Genomic DNA, 19,595 nt, shown 5'->3' on the forward strand with positions numbered 1-19,595 from the left:
ACTGTTGTCCACCCAGTGGCGGCTCCCCCGCTAAGGCGGAGAAACATCGCCCCACTGCTATTTGAGCAGGGCAAAAATAAGAATAAATTCATAACAACAAGACGTTATTATCATTTTATTTTTCTGTGCAGGATTGGAGCTAGGTCGGGCGGGGCGAGGCTGAGATCTCCAGAGCAGAATGAGGAGTGGTTTGCACTCCCTAAGTGCTCATGACTGTTTGGCTGGCCAGCCATGCGCACTTAGCATGTTCTCCACCTGGTTGTGTGATTGGTCTGAGCGTCCTATTTGGACGCTCAGGCAGTGCCTGGGAGCCTTGGCATGTTCTCCACGGCGCTGTGCAACGCAGCCCAATGGAGAACATGCCAAGTGCGCATGACGGTTTGACCATCATGAGCACTTAGAGGAGTGCAAACCACTCATCTCTTCTCAGGCGTCACAGAGCCCAGCCCCGCCCGACTCCCACATAGAAAAATATATTATCATTTATTTTTAATTTTTTTGCACTGCTGAAATAGCAGTGGGGCAATGCTCCTCCGCCTTAGCAGAGGAGCCACCACTGTTCTGTTTGCAATAACCATTGCACTCGTCAATTGTATTTTCTGTTTTTCTGTATGTGTGTGCTAAAATGTCTTATTGTTTTTTGGAGCAGTGTCGATTATATTGTATTGTTCTATGACCGAACATAACAAACATCTGAGACCAGATGTGTGGCTAAGTAAAGTTGGTGCGTCGTTGTCTTTTCGAGCCACTTGAGCTGCCTCAAATATACGGTTTGTTTAGACATTTGAGTGTTTCAGCTGTTCTCTTCAAAGCTTTATCCCTGCCAACATTATGGGGGTGGTTATCACTCTTCAGCGTCTGGGGTCAGTGTGTGTTTGAAACTGTTGGAAATGAGAAATGTAGCTCTCGGCATGAAACTTTAAAAAAATGCCCTTTATAGTCCATGGAGTACTATCAAATCAAACCAGGTGTTTGTTAAGCGCGACTACTCACCCGTAAGGGTCTCAAGGCGCTGGTGGGTGTAGGGGGGGGGGGGAGGTTTGCAGGTTCCAGTCCATCAAGGAGGGGGTCTGTCGAAGAGCCAGGTTTTGAGGTTTCTTGCGAAGATGAAGAGCGATGTTATCTGTCTGAGGTGGAGCGGAAGGTCGTTCCAGGCTCTGGCAGAAGGAGAAGGAGCGGCCTCCCGATCTGGTCTTTCTGGTGTGGGGCACCACGGCGTAGGAGAGCTGGGCTGATGGTAGGGTCCTTTGGGGTGCGTGGAATTTGAGTTGGCTATTCAGGTATGCTGGTCCGGTGTCCTGGCGAGCCTTGTGAGCGTGGGTTAGCATCTTGAAGTTGATTCTAGATTCGATGGGCAATGATACCCTTTCTCTTCAAAAAGTAGTCACAATGTAATATCAGTACATGTTTAAATGTACAGGTGTAACGGCAGTTACATTTAATAATCATGCACATGGGGAAATGGTACTGGTGAGAATATTTAGTGGGTATGGGGCTTGTTTGGCTGAAGTGTCGACAAGTTCAGCTTTTCTATTTTCAGTGCATGTTTTCGTATGTGCCTGTCAGTAAATGATATTTAGCGGTGTTGGCCTATGACATAGCCAGCGCTGTCCACGTCATAGCACTTTTTCCCACAACTTTCAGCCATGCAGAACAGCAGACATGCTGCTATACCACTTGCTTAAAAGACACTGACAACGCCAATGGCTCTCGAATTGCTGAGACCTATTGGCCTTGCCAGTGCTTGTTTAGCAATACAGCGGCATGGTTGAATGTAAAAAAAAAAGCAGTATGACTCGGTCAGCATTTAGCATAAGTGAGTCCCATTGGCTTTGCCATTGCTTGCTGTTTTAGTAACTTGAGAGAAAATGGGGCGGCGCAAAGAATGAGGCGTTTAGGCCAGGACTGCCAATTTGGAAACTGGGGAACCAGGTTCGAGGCCCAGCTTCAGCTCAACATCCTGTGATCCTAGGCACATCAATAAATGAATGCGACCTTGTGTGTCTTATTGCAACTAAACGTGGATTCTTGTCACTGCATCTGTTGTATAACTAAACAGTAACACGTCCACGTCTTCTTCAAGAGGTTTTCTACGATTCCTAGTAGGTTCTTTCCTTTCCTTTCTAAAATCATCTCTCATATTCGGCGCAGTCCTGCTGACTGACCATTCAAATCGCTTCATTTAAATTCTATTACAGGACCGGAGGCTTCGGATTATGCTTCTCTTTCTTATATTTGCTACTCACAGCAGCCAATGAAGCATAATCCTCGCCTCCGTGGCCTTAATAGAATTGAAAATTCTTGGCGCGAATGCTAGCTAATTTTTTATTCTCACGGCCTCAAGTGTATCCCGGAAAGAATCTAAGCAAGGACTATTGCAACAATAAACCCAGCCCTACATGGAGGAAAGCCCGGATATGGACAGTCACGTGGAGCCAATGTGTGTTTTATTTTACATAGTTATCTAAATCACTTGGGAGAAGAAGCAGAGTCCAGCTGGCTCGATGCATCTGCTGCTACTTATCACTGCTACTGGCAGAATGCTTGTGCTTCAAGGGCCCCTCGCGCGCCCTCTGCTGCCGGGGCATCACTGGGGCTCTGTGTATAAGGTACCACATGTCTGACCCTCAGCCTCGAACACCTCCGGAAATTAACTCTCGGTAAAGTTTGAGCCATTTCAGACATTGTTATTAAATCCGAATGTTAGATTTGTATATTTATTATTAGCAGCATTATTATTAGTAGTTCAATGATTTACTATGGTAGTCAAGGGATGTGGCGTTACGGCCAGAGCTGCCGAATTTGGAATGGGGAACCATGTTCGAGTCCTGGCGTTGGCTCAGCATCCTGTGATCCTGGGCCCATCAGTTAATCTCCATGTGCCTAATAAATGAATGTGACGTTGTGTAATGTAAATAGGGCCACATTATACATTGTGCCCCCGGAGGCATAACAGGCACAATGGTATTACAGAAGGTGCCGCAGACGTTTTTGCAGCCCCTTTTGTAATAATGATAGCGCTGGTGTACATGTTGCGCCAGCGCTATCATAAAGGATGCCCCCTCATTTGCAAAGTTTGTGTCACGTGTGAGTTTGTGCTTTTTTTAATTGCAAAATGTGTCCTTGCGACTAAAAATGAACAATTGCATGCATTTTGCACTAAAAAATAGCACAAAAAGCTGGATCAGTGTTTTGCCTAATTGCGTGCAATTTTTCAGGAATCTCGTGTAATTAGTGCATAGGAAATAATGCACATTTCATATGCCCCTAGTTACACCTCTGTGAAAGACTGTCATTTTTTTTCATTGATAAATAGTTGTGACCCCAGTTCGTGCATAGGGGTCAATATACAGAATAAAGAGCTAATTTATAAACATAACTCAAAATTAGGGATCCTATTTTTCCATTTGAAACTATGTGTTTCCTGTCTGTATTTATTTCTAAGAGTTGGTGAAATACAGAAAATTGTGCTGCTTGTGAGTAACTCTCCTATGGTCTTTCATGAATTTCAGAACAGCTGCACAAATAGAAAGCATGGGGAATTAGAAAAAAGATAATGTTTTCTTAAATAATGGAATATGTCAAGTTGTAATGTAATGCTAACATTAACCAGTGTTTTTGTTACATTTGCTGCTTAACTAGCTAAAAGATGACCGGTATCAAATTATGAGCGTGTGTTTATCAATTAAATAAACGCGGAAATATACAATTTTACAACTTCATTTTTTCTCAAAATACAAACTAAATATGGATAAATACTAATACGATGGCCGCAAATATAAATATGCATAAATAGAGACGAAAATGTTAAAAAAAGAAATACAATAAAACCGGTAGGCCTACCAATAATATTCATAGTACAGGATTTACCATGTCTAGCCGCACTCCTGCTAAAAAAAAGGAGCTTAGACAGCATATCTCATTGAATGTGTGTGGTATTTCACACAGAGATAGCTAACACTTATACACATAAACACACACATCTATCTATCTATCTATCTATCTATCTATATATATATATATATATATATATATATATATATATATATATGCATACATACATAGCTTCTGTACAAAAAGAAAGAATATTTAAGATCACATTGTAATTTAGGAAGGAGATAAATACCGACCAATAAACAAGAGGACTGTATAGACATCATATGGCGCCCACCCAAGAGCCAGAATCATTCTCTCTACAAGGACAGTCAGCACATATACATCTATCTATCTCTCACACTACTCGATTCCACTCCAGATGTAAGTGCAGCTTCACAATTGCAGTGGTGTGAGGAGTGCAGTTCACTACCCTATTTCTCATCCTGTATCTCTATCAATATCTTTATTCTACATATACTTACCTCCTTTATGCATCTATATACTTTCAATGTACTTATGGATCTATATATTTATCACTTTCTTCTAATTTAGCATTTCCAATGCACTACCCTATTTCTCAGGCTATACTTCTCTCAATATCTTCTAGCCCAGCTTTCTGACTCATCTCAAACTTCTTTGTACTACTCTTCCCAATGCCCTACTGTATTTCTTACCCTATACATCTATCAATATATCCTCTACATCCACTCTCTCATTCATCCCAAACCCCATAACACTACTATGATTCCCAAAATAACCCTTTCTAGACTCTCCCCTACTCTACCCCTCCTTGCATCATCTGACAACTCTTTTACTATACAGATCCCCCAAAACAAACCTATCTAAACTCTTCCCTCTGACTCTTCCCCTACAAAACCCATTTGTACTCATCCAAAAGCCTCCTCCTACTGCTATGACCTCCAAAACAAAATCTAAATCCTTCACTCTTCTATCCCTCCGCTATCGTTTTCAATCAAAATAACAGACTAACATGTTCACTTCTTAAATTTCATATTCCACTATACTAATTCACCACTAAGGCTTAATGGGTTCCAGAGTAGCGTCCTACTCGCCAATAAAGCACTTCAACACCCCATCAGGGTTACAAGTGCTATATAAATGCAAACCTTTTTCCTTTTCTACACCTCCCCCAACCCTTTTCAATCCAAATATCTGACTAACATATCCACCACTCAAATTACTTTCATATTTAACTATACTAATTTAACACTAATCCTATGGGTTCTAGAGTAGCGTGCTACTCGCCAAAAAAGCGGTTCAAACCCCCATCAGGGGTAGCAAGCGCTATATAAATGCAAACTTTTTCCCTTTACTACCCCTCCCCCAACCCTTTTCAATCCAAATATCTGACTAACATATCCACCACTCAAATTACTTTCATATTTAACTATACTAATTTAACACTAATCCTTACGGGTTCCAGATTAGCGCGCAACTCGACCAAAAAGCGCTACAAAACCCCATCAGGGGTAGCAAGGGCGATATATACATACAAACCTCTTTCCCTCTTCTACCACGCCGCCTACTCTCCTCTATCCAGATAACTGAATAACATATCCACCACTCAAATTACTTCAGATTTCACTATACTAATTTTCAACACTAATCCTTTATGGGTTCCGGAGTAGTGTGCTATTCGCCAGAAAAGCGCTTCAACACCCATCAGGGGTAACAGGCGCTATATGAATGCAAACATTTCTTCCCCTTCTATCCCTCCGCTATCCTTCTCCCTCCAAATAACTGACTAATATCCACCACTCAAATAACTTTCATATTTCACCATACTAATTCACCACTAATCCTTTATGGGTTTCCGGAGTAGCGTGCTACACGCCAAGAAAAAGCACTTCAACACCCCATCAGGGGTAACAAGTGCTATATAAATACAAACCTTTTTTCCTCTTCTATCCTTCCGAATCTAAATAACTGACTAACCTATTCACCACTTAAATTACTTTTATCTTTCACTATACTAATTCAACACTAATCCTTTATGGGTCCCGGAGTAGCATGCTACTCGCCGAAAAAGAGCTTCTACGCCTCGTCAGGGGAAGTAAGCGCTATATAAATGCAATTACAATAGAATACAGTACACCACTCATTGTGCACGACAACCAGACACTTCCCAAGTGGGCCAGCCACTCTCGCAAACCACACCCTGCTAACCAGAAAAAAAACGTACGGCTCAAGCGTTCTATCCCTGACTCCTACTCACTACAGCTCAGTGACGCACGACAGGTTAAGACCGCCTTCGTCATCACACACAGCACAAAAACACCCACAGCGGCATTCTGGACAGCACAGTCCTTCCTACCAAGCACGCCCCGCTCTGTAGTGTGCTATCCTGCTTCAAAGCACTTCAGAAGCTCCTCGGGTTTACGAAAGGCTAAATAAATGCAGCTGCAGTGAAGTGACGGGAAATTATGCCCCCCACCCCCTGCAGAATTCGATGTGGGGGGCCTTGAGTCTTCAAATATCTCGCAGATATTCATTGGCCTTTGATTGGACGGGGCCTCCCGGAAGGGTTTAGCCCTGCGTTACGCCCCTGTGCAACTACAATGTAATATATAAAAGGGCACGAATTGTACGCAAAGACACGGTTCCGCACCTAAGAATATGTACGGGAGCAGTAACACGACTTAGCACAAATTCTAGGAAACACACAAGCAACCCCCACACACACACTCCCAGTAATGTGCATCAGCGCACAGCAATGCGGCTATGCGGCCACGCCCTGGTACAACCACAGCAGATGCTCTCAGGCGGCAAGAAACCGAAACCGTCTCGTTTCCTCTCCAGTGACTGCTCTGCCTCGGGCACAGAACAACGGCGTGTCCCTAGAAACCAAGTAGCGGAAGTGACATCATACACCAGCTACCCCCTCCCCCAAGGTCCTCACAGCGTTGACCCCTTGCCCCACCAAAGACCCCTCAACAGTCTCCTATCGGCTGCTGAAAGTCTTGACAACAGAATATAGTGTAAACTAAAGAAACGGCCTGTAGAGTTTTGTTTATTTTGTGTTTCTCCCTCTGCCTTGATGAGACCTGAAAGCAAGAGTAGCAGCAAAGGGGGGCGCTCAGCAGCTTCTCTCACTCACTAAGTACCCAGTGCACAGTGGCCCAGGCACCAGCCTCTCCCTTTTCCCCCTCACACAGCCTGTGTTATTATGGTCTGGCCTGAAGTCGCCACACAATTATGTGAGCATCACTAGAGGGGCATTGGCTCCGCCCACATGTTGGGAGCCAGAAGTTTGATTGTGCAGACATTGTGTTTCCACAAAAAAAGCGCTTGCCCTCCAGCAGCTGTGATCATTTTGTTTATCGGGTGGGCTGAGCTTGAACTTTCAGGGGCACACACATGGCATGGTAATGCTGTAAAAGTGTCTTAAATAACTAGTTACTTAATGGTGTTTGTCTTTCTCTGCCACCAACAAAGATGGCAGGAGGGCAGTCATTAACCTACATGGATTTTTAGAGCTGGCTTGACAGTTCAACTGTCACCTAACCTTTTAACCTACAGTAATATTATTCTACAGTTCTTTGTTTCCACACAAATACATATGAATTCACATGATATTTATCTGTTATGTTATGTTAACAGGGGTTTTATAAAGCGCACAGCTACTCTACTGAGTGTCTCGGCGCTGAGTGAGTGAAGACTAATATAAAAGGGAGGGGTAATATGCAGGAAAACATAGTGGTAATGCTTCACATTACCATACAACATTCCTTTAAAGCCAGATCTATTGACATTGCTAATGCTCGTTCTATCCTGTATAGACAGTGTATGTGCATCCTCTTCGAGACCTTTTGTTTTTTTATCAGTGGACTTAGAGCCCGCCTATTGCTTACCATTTGTTGGCCTCATTGTAACTCTCATTTGCTTCCTTCTTACTGGTCAGCTACTCTAGCCTTCCTTCCTCTTCACGTGTTTGTCCCTCGACTGGAGCTTTTACACATTACTTGATTCCTTCCAATGCTAATTTTTTAGGCAGTATTTTTTCTCTCTGGATTTAAGCACTCTACCAGAGTGCGTATTTTCCAGCTGTCTCCCACATTTACTTCTAGCCCTCCGTGTACCTCCACTGCCTGTCTGCTTGCCCCGACCCTTCCTCCCTGCTTCCGTTGCCTGTGCTGGCTTGCCCCAAACTCCCTTTCTCCGTTTGTTGTCCATGTTGGCTTGCTAAACCCACACTCGCCCTCCCTCCTTTCTCTGTCTGTGTTGACCGTACCCCTCCTTCCCTCAGTTGTCCATGTTGGCCTCCCTATCCGCCATAACCCAAAAATAAGTGGTATGCCATGGACACTACTGGCCATGTCATAGGGCTTTTTTCCCCACACCCTCCGCCCTCTTCCCTCTGTGCTATCTCCCTCCATGTTGCCTCCAATTCCACCCTCCCTCCTTCTGACAATAAAAAAAACGTATCGATGCTTCCAGCACTTCTTTTTTACTTTCAGCCATGCTGCACAGCAGGCGTGCCACTGTACAACATAGCTAAAAGAAATTGACAAAACCTATACCTTATGTACATTAGACCTATTGGCTTCGCCAATACTTGTTTTAACCTCTCTGCCATCTTCCTCACCTACCCTAGTACCATGCCTTTTACCCTCTTTCACTACTTGTTTGTCTGCGTCGCTGTTTGTCATCCATGCTCACTCCCCGTTTAGGGTTGCAGTATATATAGAAATCCTTGAGCCCATTCCTCCTTGTTTTAGGAATTGTTAGAAGTTTTAGTGCAGTTTTAAAAAACAAAAATCAATCATCTAGGGGACCAGATATCGGTTAACACAGCTTTGAATATGCTGTTCTCTACTTTGAGCCTCATTACGATGGGGGTCGGACAAGTGTCCGACTGCCATTGTTTCAGGCTGGAGACTGTCCAACGAGAAATAGGCCATCCCGACAGCCAATTACAATACAACCGCCGTGCAGGCATTCATACACATCCGATTTTCTATTACAGCTTATGCTGCAACCCGGAAAAGGACCGCAACACAAGCAGCAATCGAAAAAAAGGATGTTTTTAAACATCTGTGCACCGTGTGCCAGGCACGATGAGGAGCCTGGCACACGGTGCATGGATGTTTGGGAAGGCAGTACATGTGTCCCCCATTCCACATTGCGGAGACCTCCAGGGGCCTTGCTAGGGGCCCCTAAAGTCTATTTCCGACAGCCTTTCCATGGCGGTGGGACCGCCATGAAAAGGCTGTCGGAAACTGACATCTTAACCCCTACGGTGGTGCCTCTGCAGGCACCTCCTCCATTGTAGGGATTAGGCTCTGACCACCGCCCCGACTGACTCCTTGAGCCTGTCGAATGTGGTGGTCCTTCCCCCACGCGCTGCGCTCCAACCGTCGGCATCATAATCCGACGGTCGCACCGCTGCCCTAGATGTCGGGAGGACCACCACCAATGGCCTGTCGGTGGTGGTCCGCCCAACAACATAATTGTGCCCTTAGTGTTTGTTGCCTTTCATTCACACAATAAAATAAGATAACATGCACTTGATTCCTTTTTTGATATTTAAATATCTTATAACTTATTTCAAAAAAACATTTGCAAAAACATTTTCCACACAAAACATTTTTCTGTATGTGTGTGCTCAATGTTTGCATTCTCATTTTTCAAATGCTGTGATTTTACTTAGTACACTATTCTCCATGAAGCCTCAACCCCCCAAAACCCTGCACTTCCCCTCCACAAAGTCAAATGCACTCATATAGGACTCTTTTAAATACTCACATGCCTTTTTTAACTAGCCCCAAAACATAGAAAATGGGAATAAATTGCTTTGTAAATAAGACCTTAAAAGGTCGGTGTATGTGTTTTATTAATGATGGCTCCTGCAGCGAGAGGAATATTGAGGCCCGTATCACAGAGTGATCAAGCGGCACAGTTCCATCAGTGGGACAAAATGGCCTCCATAGAATGGTGGTACTGTGTGGTGTTGTCTGCTGGTGGGGCTCTAGAGCAAGCAGAGCGCCTGGCTCAGCTCATCCCAGGGGTGTGGACTGCATTTGCATGGCGTCCCGCCTTATGATAATGCAGCCCAACCTCAACTACCCACAGCGGTGTACGCTATTTTGGTACTTCGGTGTCAGCGGTGGGATGCAAGTTCGGGGTGACCCCATCCCATTTTCGGAAAGTTGGCTCAAGAGACCCTTTCATGAAAGGCATAGCTGCCAATTCACCCCCACCCCATATGTTGCACCCTCAGACAGTCTTGGCAGTTTGGTCAACAGCTTGTTGCATTTTGCAACTTGCAGTTGCATTTTAACAGTATAAGCATGGGATCAAGAATCCCAGCATAAAAACTATTGTTGGGCTTAAAAGTCCAAACTGCCGGAAGGTGTCATACCTGACATCTTAGAGGCACTTCATTGCCATGGGTGCAGCTAGGGGGCAGGTGGGGCACCACGTAGGCTCCCTCCTCCAGAGGCACCATTTTTGGCTGGACCACCATTAGGAGCACAAGAGGAACCATCTCTCTTTAATACTCGCTCTCTTTCTCTCACTTGTGGTCTTCTAGCAGTAGCTTAGGCAGTCACCCATGGGCCCTAGTGCAAGGAGGGTAATGGCCCCTCGGCTGCTGTCTTAATTATAAAATAAATCAATAATCAGCGCTTAGTGGGCCATGGTGCCACTGGACCTACTGCACCAACGGAAGCTATGCCCCTGTCTTCTAGCATCCTTCCGCAGCCCCCACTTCCCTGTGCTGCTTTCCTCAGCGTTTTCAGAGCACTTTCGACAGCCGCCACCCACACGAGAAGCTGGACAAACCGACAGCGATAGCCAATGGAAACTACAGATAAAGCACATTTTTTGCATCTCACGAGGCAACAAGTGCCCTGTTAGCGACTGCTCTTCTAGCAGGGCGTCCCATAGAAAGAGACATCATTCCTCTACCACCTTCAGTATTCTTTAAAATCTGCTATAGGCGTAAGGCACTTCATTATACAGATATAAGTCAAAGTTGTAGGGGATATGATTTTGTACTCGACAGCCTACTAAATCCCAAGCAGGGAAAGCACATCCACCAGGAGCTGAGCTGGGTTCACCAAAAGCATCGGCCGCGGAATAACCAAGGGCTGAAACCAGCATGTGCAGCTGGGGAGGGTTGGTAGTGCCCGGTACAACAATCTTTGTTGTCGCCAGTCCTCCTTCGTCATTGATTCCCTCCCTACTACCTTCCAATGGTGCCGCATATCTCCATAGCCCCGCTCACATTTATTTATTTTAAAATGGTACTCATTTCAATGTAGAATGTTAGTAGACACAGACATAACACACAGAGACAATAAGTTATAGAAGTGTGTAAATTATTGTAGAGGAAATGTTACTTAAGACACCGGAGACTGCAAAGTGTAGGCGTCACATGTCATCCATACTGGTAGACGTTATATTTTAAGAGTCCTTCAGTAGTTTTGGAATCATTTTCAGAGTGGGGGTGCTGCCATCAATGTTACATCACTGATGTCATAAGGATTGTGAAAAATCCAAGCGTCACTCAAAAATAAGTGAATCAAATGAGCCACGCCCATTTAGCAGGAGAATGGTAAGGATGTGTTATGTAGGCGGCTGTGCATTTTGTAGCATATTGTTGCACATATATTACTATACCATGGTTTGGTAGTGCACTGACTTTTATAGATAGCGCATTTTCCATTGAAATTACCATTAGATTTGCAGAGACAAGCAGTTTTACTGATAAAACTATTTAACACATAAATGATAATGTGTGGTAATCGGGTTTCAGTAATATTTATAATTTGCGATACACTAAGAAAAGCGCCTTGATTAGTTTTCTTCGTAATAAAATCCTTGTTTCCTTCACACTTCAAATTTACAAAAAAATGTGTTTCATTTGTTCTGTTTTAACAATGGACATGTTTTGAATCATATGTACAATTCATTTACAGGTATTTAAATCCTGTTATAAATTAGTGAAAAAAAAACCTAGACCTTTTCACGCTGTCTTTACTCCAGCACGATCGTCTCATAGTTCAGGTTTCACTAAATTTGTGGTCAAAGAAAGAAAAGTAAACACCAATCGAATGTCAAAAGTTAGATTGCATCAATTTGTCAGAAGAGATAGTCTGACATTTATCCTGTTTTTGAATACTCAGAAAATGTGATAGGATCAAAGAAATGTAAAGGCGTCGTTATTGCGCATTCACCTTCTGAACTCCAGCAGGAACTCTTTGTTTAATAATCTTTATTTAGTAGATCCAGGGCTTTAAGTGGAATGGAAAAACTGGGGAGGGCTCTCAAAGAGGTGTGGCTGATGTAATTAAGGGCATGGCTTAAAGCACATAAGGTAAAAATCTGTGCTTAGCATAGTGTGCCGCCCGACTTGTATTTTGCTGTTTATATCATTGCATCCAAATATATGATACAACAAGAAACATCATACCTACAAAGTCAGGACTATTGGCTTTGTCAATGGTTGTTAGTTGCATACGATAAATAAGCATAGCTTGTCTATAATATTGAAAAAGCTTCCACTTAAAGCCCTGGTGACACCACGACAGTGTTGCTGCTCCTGAGTTTCAAAAAGAGAAGGGAAATCCAGAGAGGAAATGACTCTCTTGAAAGGATTTCCCTTCCCCTACAACGCTCACCTGGCATGACGTCAAGCCGTAACTGTTCCACTACTGAGAAGTGAGCAGTGTGAGCATGCGCACACTAGTAAGAAGTGAGCAGTATGAGCAGCGCACATCGACGTGCTGCTGTCACTGCAGGCCCGAAAAAAACAGAGCGTCTGTGCCAGGGCACAAAACAGAGCCCAATAGAGACCCGTTTCCAGGCCTCCTTTAAGAAACTGCCGGTGCTCAACACCGGTGAGACCCGGCCCACTTAAAGCCCAGGGTATATTTAAACCTGTGGCATTCAATGTACGGCCCGCATGAAGGAGCAGCAGATAAACAGAGCTGCTCGAGTTCTGTTTTGTTCCTGTAAGCAAAGCAAGTTCGTTTTCTAATTTGGGGCTTTTTTTCTATAGTCACTTCAGCTTATTTTATGTTCAAGGCAGCCCTCCTAATAGAACAAGCTAAAATCCCTGCGAAACAAAACCCAGAATCAGAAAAAAAGAAAACGATGTTACTAGGATTAATTTTCCTACACTCTCCTGGTTATGGGCTTTATGGCTACAGCTACTTCAGTTTGTACTGCCTGGTAGGCAGTACTGCTCATGGGGGTAGGAATATCTGGGAACTGTAAACCTTAAGTATAATAGGCAGGGTTAGTCAGAGTGGGGAGTTGGTTGGTAGGCACTTAAAAACTATTCTGTACATATTTTTTGGGTGTTTAACATCAAGCAAACTGCATATAAATGTGATGAATATAGCTTAAATGAAAAATGAATGCAAGTTGAACTAATGTGTGGAAATGCATTGTTTTGATAGGAAACACAGTTTGATCACTACCAAAGGTGCCACGTTTCCCAGGTCCAATCATAATGTACTGTTCCAATTCAGGCTTGTTTTAACTCTTGGATTGGTAGTCTTGTTTAAGAATGAAATGCACAAGACTACAAGTCCCAGAATTCAAAGAAATAACTTTAACTGGGGCGACACATCACACATGGACCTGGACACTTAGCAGGGCTACTATAGACTTGAGATGTCTATGTTTGGAACTATTGAGCATGGTCTTCAATCTGGGAAGCAGGCCTCTAGGGGGGCTTCAGATGATTCCAGGGGGGGTCGCCAGGCTCTGGACAAAAGAAGCATTATGCTGATAACAGTCCTTTGTTTTCAGTGGAAAACAAGCATTTGCAATGCAATAGGTCTCGCATTTTTTAGAGTTAGAGCTATTGGCGTTTTAAATGTAAATCTTTTTACTTATGTGTTTTGTAGTGGATGGATAGATGTGATGTGATTGTGTGTTGTAAAAGAAAGCATTTTGATTGTGGGTTGTAGTGTACATGATTTACTGGGATACAGTGTAAAGAAATGCTGAATTTCTTTTAGCAAATCAATACTATGCAGTCATTGTGGACACAACGAGAATGCTTTATCATATAAAGGGAATTCCTGATATGGACATCTTGAGTCCAAGAGAACAGGAGTCACCTGATTATTTTATTTGTGAGTAATTAATAATGTTAAGCAGTATGATGGTACTAATCTTACCTGGTTCCTAACACCACATTGGGCGGATCCTTGAATTTGGTGGGATTACAGCCATGGCTGCACAACAGGAAGTATAAATTACTGCTTTGCAACTTGTAGGTCTGTGGCTGGCACTAAGAGTGCAAGCAAAACACTTCCAAGGTACAGAAACAATTCTTGCTAAGCCTTGATTTGAAACTATTCTGAGCCGAAACACTGTTTAACCTGTATGCACCAGTACAATTGTACCTGTGGCGATTATTTAATGTATCAGGTCTATGCTTTGTGTGATCACTTTAAACTATTCCTTTTTGTCATGAAAGCATTATCAAAAAAAAATATTTGGTTGGAAAAATGATAATATGGCTGTTACTTTAAAACTTGAGCCTCTGTATGCTTCACATCTACCTCCCTCTCAAACAGCCTTAGATTGGTCGACCCACGCTACAACTGACAATCAGGGGCTGTCAGGGGGTATTACTTGGCCCAGTTATTCAGGACCACCCCCCCAGGTGAGGCTCCAGAACATCCAGAGCCCCTGAGGCCTTCTGAAAGAGGTTCCGACACCTGGGCTGTGCTATAAAAAGACAAGAGCAATGTATTGGGAAGGTAAGGGGAAGTTATGGTTGCATAACACAATAACTTACAAACCTCAATGTTTTTTATGTTTTGGAATGTTAAAGTACCCATTTGAATACAGAGGGTAGTTTTAAAAAAAAATGTATTTTTATTTTTGTAAACAGTTTAGCAACCTTTACTGGCAAAAGGTGCCACAGTGTCTTAAAATCATGGACTGGAATGCGACCGGAGCGATTGCCAGTGACTGAGATTACTTCAAGCACTGCATCGGCAGCTTTCTGCCTGAGAATGCGTCACGAAGTCTGACAAATCATCTTTTTTTGCATTTTTCTAAGCCTTTGCACCCCCTCTGAGATTAACCACTCTCACAGTGGTTGTGGTATGCTACACGACTATCCTCGCCTTTCCGATGATTTTTCTGTGATTGAGGGCTCATGAATGGCCTGATAACTGCATTGCTCCTCCTTCTCATAGCGGCAAAAAACATGTTCAAGTTGTAGCAACAGAGCAGATCGTGGTGGTTGGCGAACTGTGTGCAAACAGTCAGCGCCTTTGAATTGTTTCTGAATTGCAACGCAATCTGCCTAAGTGGGTCAGCTTCATTTGAAAACTGTTTTATAACAGGGGTCCAAATAAATTTTTTTTTAACTCTTTCAGTTTGACCCAGTACCTTTTTGTCATGCAGACGTTTTGCAGACTACTGATTGGATATGAAACCAAAAGAACAAGAGTTTTAGGTCTCGCCTGACCCAGCGCATGCGCTGGTCTGGCGAGACTTATTGAGAGGTCTCCAAAAAGTGCTACCAGGCCAGCCTAGAGCTACAGTGCATGTGCGCGGGCGCGCGCGCCCCGCTTTACCGCGATTAATTTCACTTGCACGGCCGCTTTTATGTTTGATCCGATCACTTTCACGGCCGCACGGCCGCTGTGCATAGCTAATAGGTCTCGCTTTTGGGACCTTATAAGTATTTAGTTATGCAACTGTTGCATGGCTAAACACTTATAAGGTCCCAAAGGCGAGACCTATTGGCTGTGCCAATGCTTGTTTAGTATGGTACCACCATTGTGCCAACTTTGATGTAATTACCTTCATCAATGTATGCTGTTGCGAACAGCAAAGGTTATTTTGGAGTACAAATGTGAAATCCACTATTGGATTACTCGCAATAATGTGTGATGTGGTATTCCTCCACTTCAAGATGGTAGGTAGGCACTAAGCTCGTTCCCCACTGATTTCATTTTGTTTCAGCATGATATTGTGGGCAATGTGCTGAATTAGTAAAATACTGACCATCAGGGAGATGTATGGTGAAAGGAGATACCCGCGTGGGACCCCACGTCAGGTTCACATAGTTGAATCAATAGGACATAATCATTCTTTGCTGTATTTACTTACGAAGGATGTAAGCCATACAAGTGGGCCGGTGCATACTCCAACCAAGATGGGGAGCCCATCTAGCATCACACCACAGAGCCAGCACCAAATCATGGAAAGGAAGCTGAGCTGTTCATGTGGCACATCGATCCTGCAGCGATTTAGCATTAGTTTCAGTACTTACCTGCAGGATATATATATATTTTTTTTTCCCCAGAGTTTTATATAGTGCGAACTTGACCCAAATCCAATCGGGTATCAGAGCGCTCTACATATCACCAGTTACGTTACATTAGGACACACATTCATTCTTTGTTAGGCGCGGGGAGATTAAGTGATTTGCCCAGAATCACAGGATGTTCAGCGTCATTACCGAGACTCAAACCCAGTTCCCCAGGTCCGAGGTCGAGTGCCCTAGCCGTTAGGCCAACTCCTCTCCCCATATTGGTATTTACTTGAATGCATAGGTGTAACCCAGTGAGCTCTCACAGGTGACCCACAACCAAAACAATACACTTTTTCAGAACAGTTTTTTCAAATGCAACTACAGTTTATGGCCATAATGTTCTACCTGATGTCGTCAGAAAAGGGCATTATGCCAGATTAACGTTGCATAGCATTTACATGTTTTAAATGAGGGACAGTTGTGATTTTTTAAAATATAAATCATAATACAAATTTCATTCAATATTAAACTCTCTGTCTGTTTGAATACCCCCTCCCCTGCAAGCACATCTAGTGATATTGCAAAGTCACACCCGGGGTCTCTCAGAATATCCAGTTCTGTAACTCCCTCAGGGTTTCTCGCTCGATATCACCATCTATCTCCAAGAATGTTTCACACTTTGTCCGACATTCGGCAAGTCCCTCTTGGTCTTGAGCTGTTACTCTGCCTCTCCGAAAGTCTTGCAGAGTGTGTGTCTCCTGTCTCTTAAACTGTTTGTCTATCTCCTCTCACAGAATGTCACTCTTTGTCTCCATTCATTTCGCAGGATGTCTACCTCTGTTTCCACCTGTCTCTCAGGTGTCTTACCCTGTCTCTCCAAATGCCTTGTCTCTTCATTCTTTCTGTTTCTTAGGATGTCTTACTAAGTCACTCTCTGTATCGGAGAATGTTTCACTCTGTCTCACACTCAGTGTTTCAGGATGTCTTGCTCTATGTTTCCATCTATTTCTCTCGGGATATCTTTGTCTTCATGTGTCGTTCAAGTGTCTCACTCTGTTTCTCAGGATCTCGCTCTCTGTATCTTCCGGTCTCTCACACACTCTTGCTCTGTAGAACATACTACCCCTCGTGGTGTAGTGTTCTGTGTCTCCAGCTGCATACCAAGATACATGACTCTTCCATGATTTACTCCTCCGTGTCACCTTAATTCTGCCTCAGGAGCCTCGCTCTGTGCCGCGTTCCTTTTCTCAGGATGTCATAGCCAATGTCTCTCCGGATGTCTCCATCTGGCCCAGACCATGTATTCAGTGAAGCAGTGTCCAGAAGTTTGTCAGTCCTGGGATGCAGGCCATGACTGGAGCTCATTTACTGTAGGGTCATGGTTAGTGCACCTAGAGACCTGGGAGAAAGCAAGTCTTCATTAGTAGCTATTTATTTGTGTCCTTTTTAGGTCGAGCCTGGGCTGCGCATACGCTGCTCTGCGAGGCATGCTGTATTCGAGTATGGACTTCATGCACGGCCCACTCTCCGCCCGTATTTGTCATTGGCTTGCGTCATTGTCCTTTCGTAAATGCTGGCTTCCGATCCATTAGTAGGCTTGTTAGTCTCTCCTTAGTACCACCTCGTCTTCATTTGTAACCTCCCATGAGGACTGGCCCTTTTACTTCTGTTGTTACACGTTATGTGTTATTTAGTCTGTAAGCACTATTTTCTTTAATGAGTTTCTCCTGCTGTTGGTGCGACATGCTTTCCTGAAACATTCAACGCCCCCATGCACGCTTTCACTTTCCAAGCAGCTTAGGACAATAGCAGCCGCTTCTTGGAAATGAAATAGGTCTCGTGTTTAGAAAAGTTTGAGCTGTTGGCAGTGTAAATGACGATGCCTTATATTTATGTGTTAATTATCAAATCAGATAAATAAAAGGCATTGTCATTTACAATGCCAATAACTTAAACTCTCGCAAATGCGAGACCTATTGCATTGCAAATGCTTGTTTAACACTGGCGTTATCTAGAGCCCTAATTCCCTCCCCCCCTGGTTTATTTGGGGGGGGGGGGGGGGCTGCAGCACGCCCATACAACATCCTGGCTCCAATAGCCTATGGAGTGTTTGTTCTGGAGAATTATTTTTACAGATCTGAGCAAACCAGCACCATATCTACTAAGATATGGTGCTGTTACTTTCTCCTAATGGCGCATGCCTTAGGGTGCCTTGAGCCCATGCACACACCCTTGCACCATAGTGCAAGGACGTGTGCGTGATGTCAAGCACAGGTTTAATACTGGAAGGGTACCCTTCCAGCACAAAATGTTATGTTTTGTCAAAGTATTACACTTTACCACTTTGTACGTGTGCTGTACGGTACAAAACACATGCAAAGTTGGAAAGGCTTGAAGAAAATAAATCTTTCTCCACCTTAATGCTTCCCTCAAGGATGCCTCATTTTTTATGCAAATCTCTTTACACCAAAGTTAGAAGATGGGCCTTAGCTTCAAATCCATGGGTGGGTACATTGGATCATCCATGTACCTTCCATAGTACGCCTCATTGACGCAAAGTAGCCCTTAGTGCTACTTTGTGTTAACACAAATTCAGTATTTTCTCTTGAAAGTAAACCACTGGAAAGTAAACCCCAAAACAATACTTTGCACGAGGTTTGCCACAGTCTTGGGATGTAAATCAGGCACAAAGTGTTAATAAATCTGTCTCATAAACCCAGGATTTGAAAAGTAACACAATGATTGCAGGTGTCGTACTAATAAAATTGTATTGCTACCCAAAGAATCCCTTTTTAGCAATGTTGGAGCAGCAAAATATTGAGTAAAAAATAAATGTTTTTAAGGGCCAGATGTACGACCGTTTTTTCAGTCACAAAGGGAAAATTGGTACGTTTGCGACCACAAAAAAGGATGGTGGTATGTACAAATGCTATTTTGCGGTTCGGTGACTTGTAAAATAGCGTTTGCAAGCTGCTATTGGGAAGGGACATGCCAAGGGTGCCCTTCCTAATAGCGAGTCAGAATGGTATGTACCATTGTTTTACTTCAAGTAGGTGATAAGCCACTCACAAATGAGAACGGGTCCCCATGGGACCGCTTTCCCTTTGTAAATGGGTGTGAAAATATTTTTAAAGAGCAGGCAGTTGTCCCAGAACCACTGCCCGCCCTTAAAAAATGAAAATAAAACTTTTCATTTCTAAAATGTAAAGTTATTCCTTTAAGGAAAATGGGCTGCATTTGGCAAAAACAATTGCTTTATTACAAAATCAAACACAGACATGGGGGGTCTGATGTCTCCAGCAGGCCACCATCCCAGTGTTTGTAGGCCATTCCCAATGGGTCGCATGGTGCGACCTATCTCATGAATAATAATGAGGCAGGTCATATGCGACCCCATTAGGAATCGCAAAATCTCAGACACTGTTGTACATTCTATTTTGTGATTCGCAAAATGGAAGGGATG

General features: G+C 43.5%; 1 protein-coding gene and 1 long non-coding RNA gene across 3 annotated transcripts in view; one reads left to right on the top strand and one right to left on the bottom strand.

Moving 5' to 3' along the window:
• Positions 1 to 19,595, bottom strand: part of SLC44A2 (solute carrier family 44 member 2 (CTL2 blood group)) — a 271,522-nt gene that overhangs the window by 229,561 nt on the left and 22,366 nt on the right. The gene's annotated exons all lie outside the window — the stretch shown is intronic.
• The window catches only part of LOC146833066 (uncharacterized), a 32,557-nt gene that overhangs the window by 11,450 nt on the left and 1,512 nt on the right, over positions 1 to 19,595 (top strand). The window contains exon 2 of the long non-coding RNA XR_014960194.1: positions 14,436 to 14,621. This is a non-coding gene — a long non-coding RNA (uncharacterized LOC146833066). The remainder of the gene's footprint in view (positions 1 to 14,435; positions 14,622 to 19,595) is intronic.

Source organism: Triturus cristatus, chromosome 4_2 (assembly GCF_964204655.1).
Source record: "Triturus cristatus chromosome 4_2, aTriCri1.1, whole genome shotgun sequence".
Classification (NCBI taxonomy): Eukaryota; Metazoa; Chordata; class Amphibia; order Caudata; family Salamandridae; genus Triturus; species Triturus cristatus.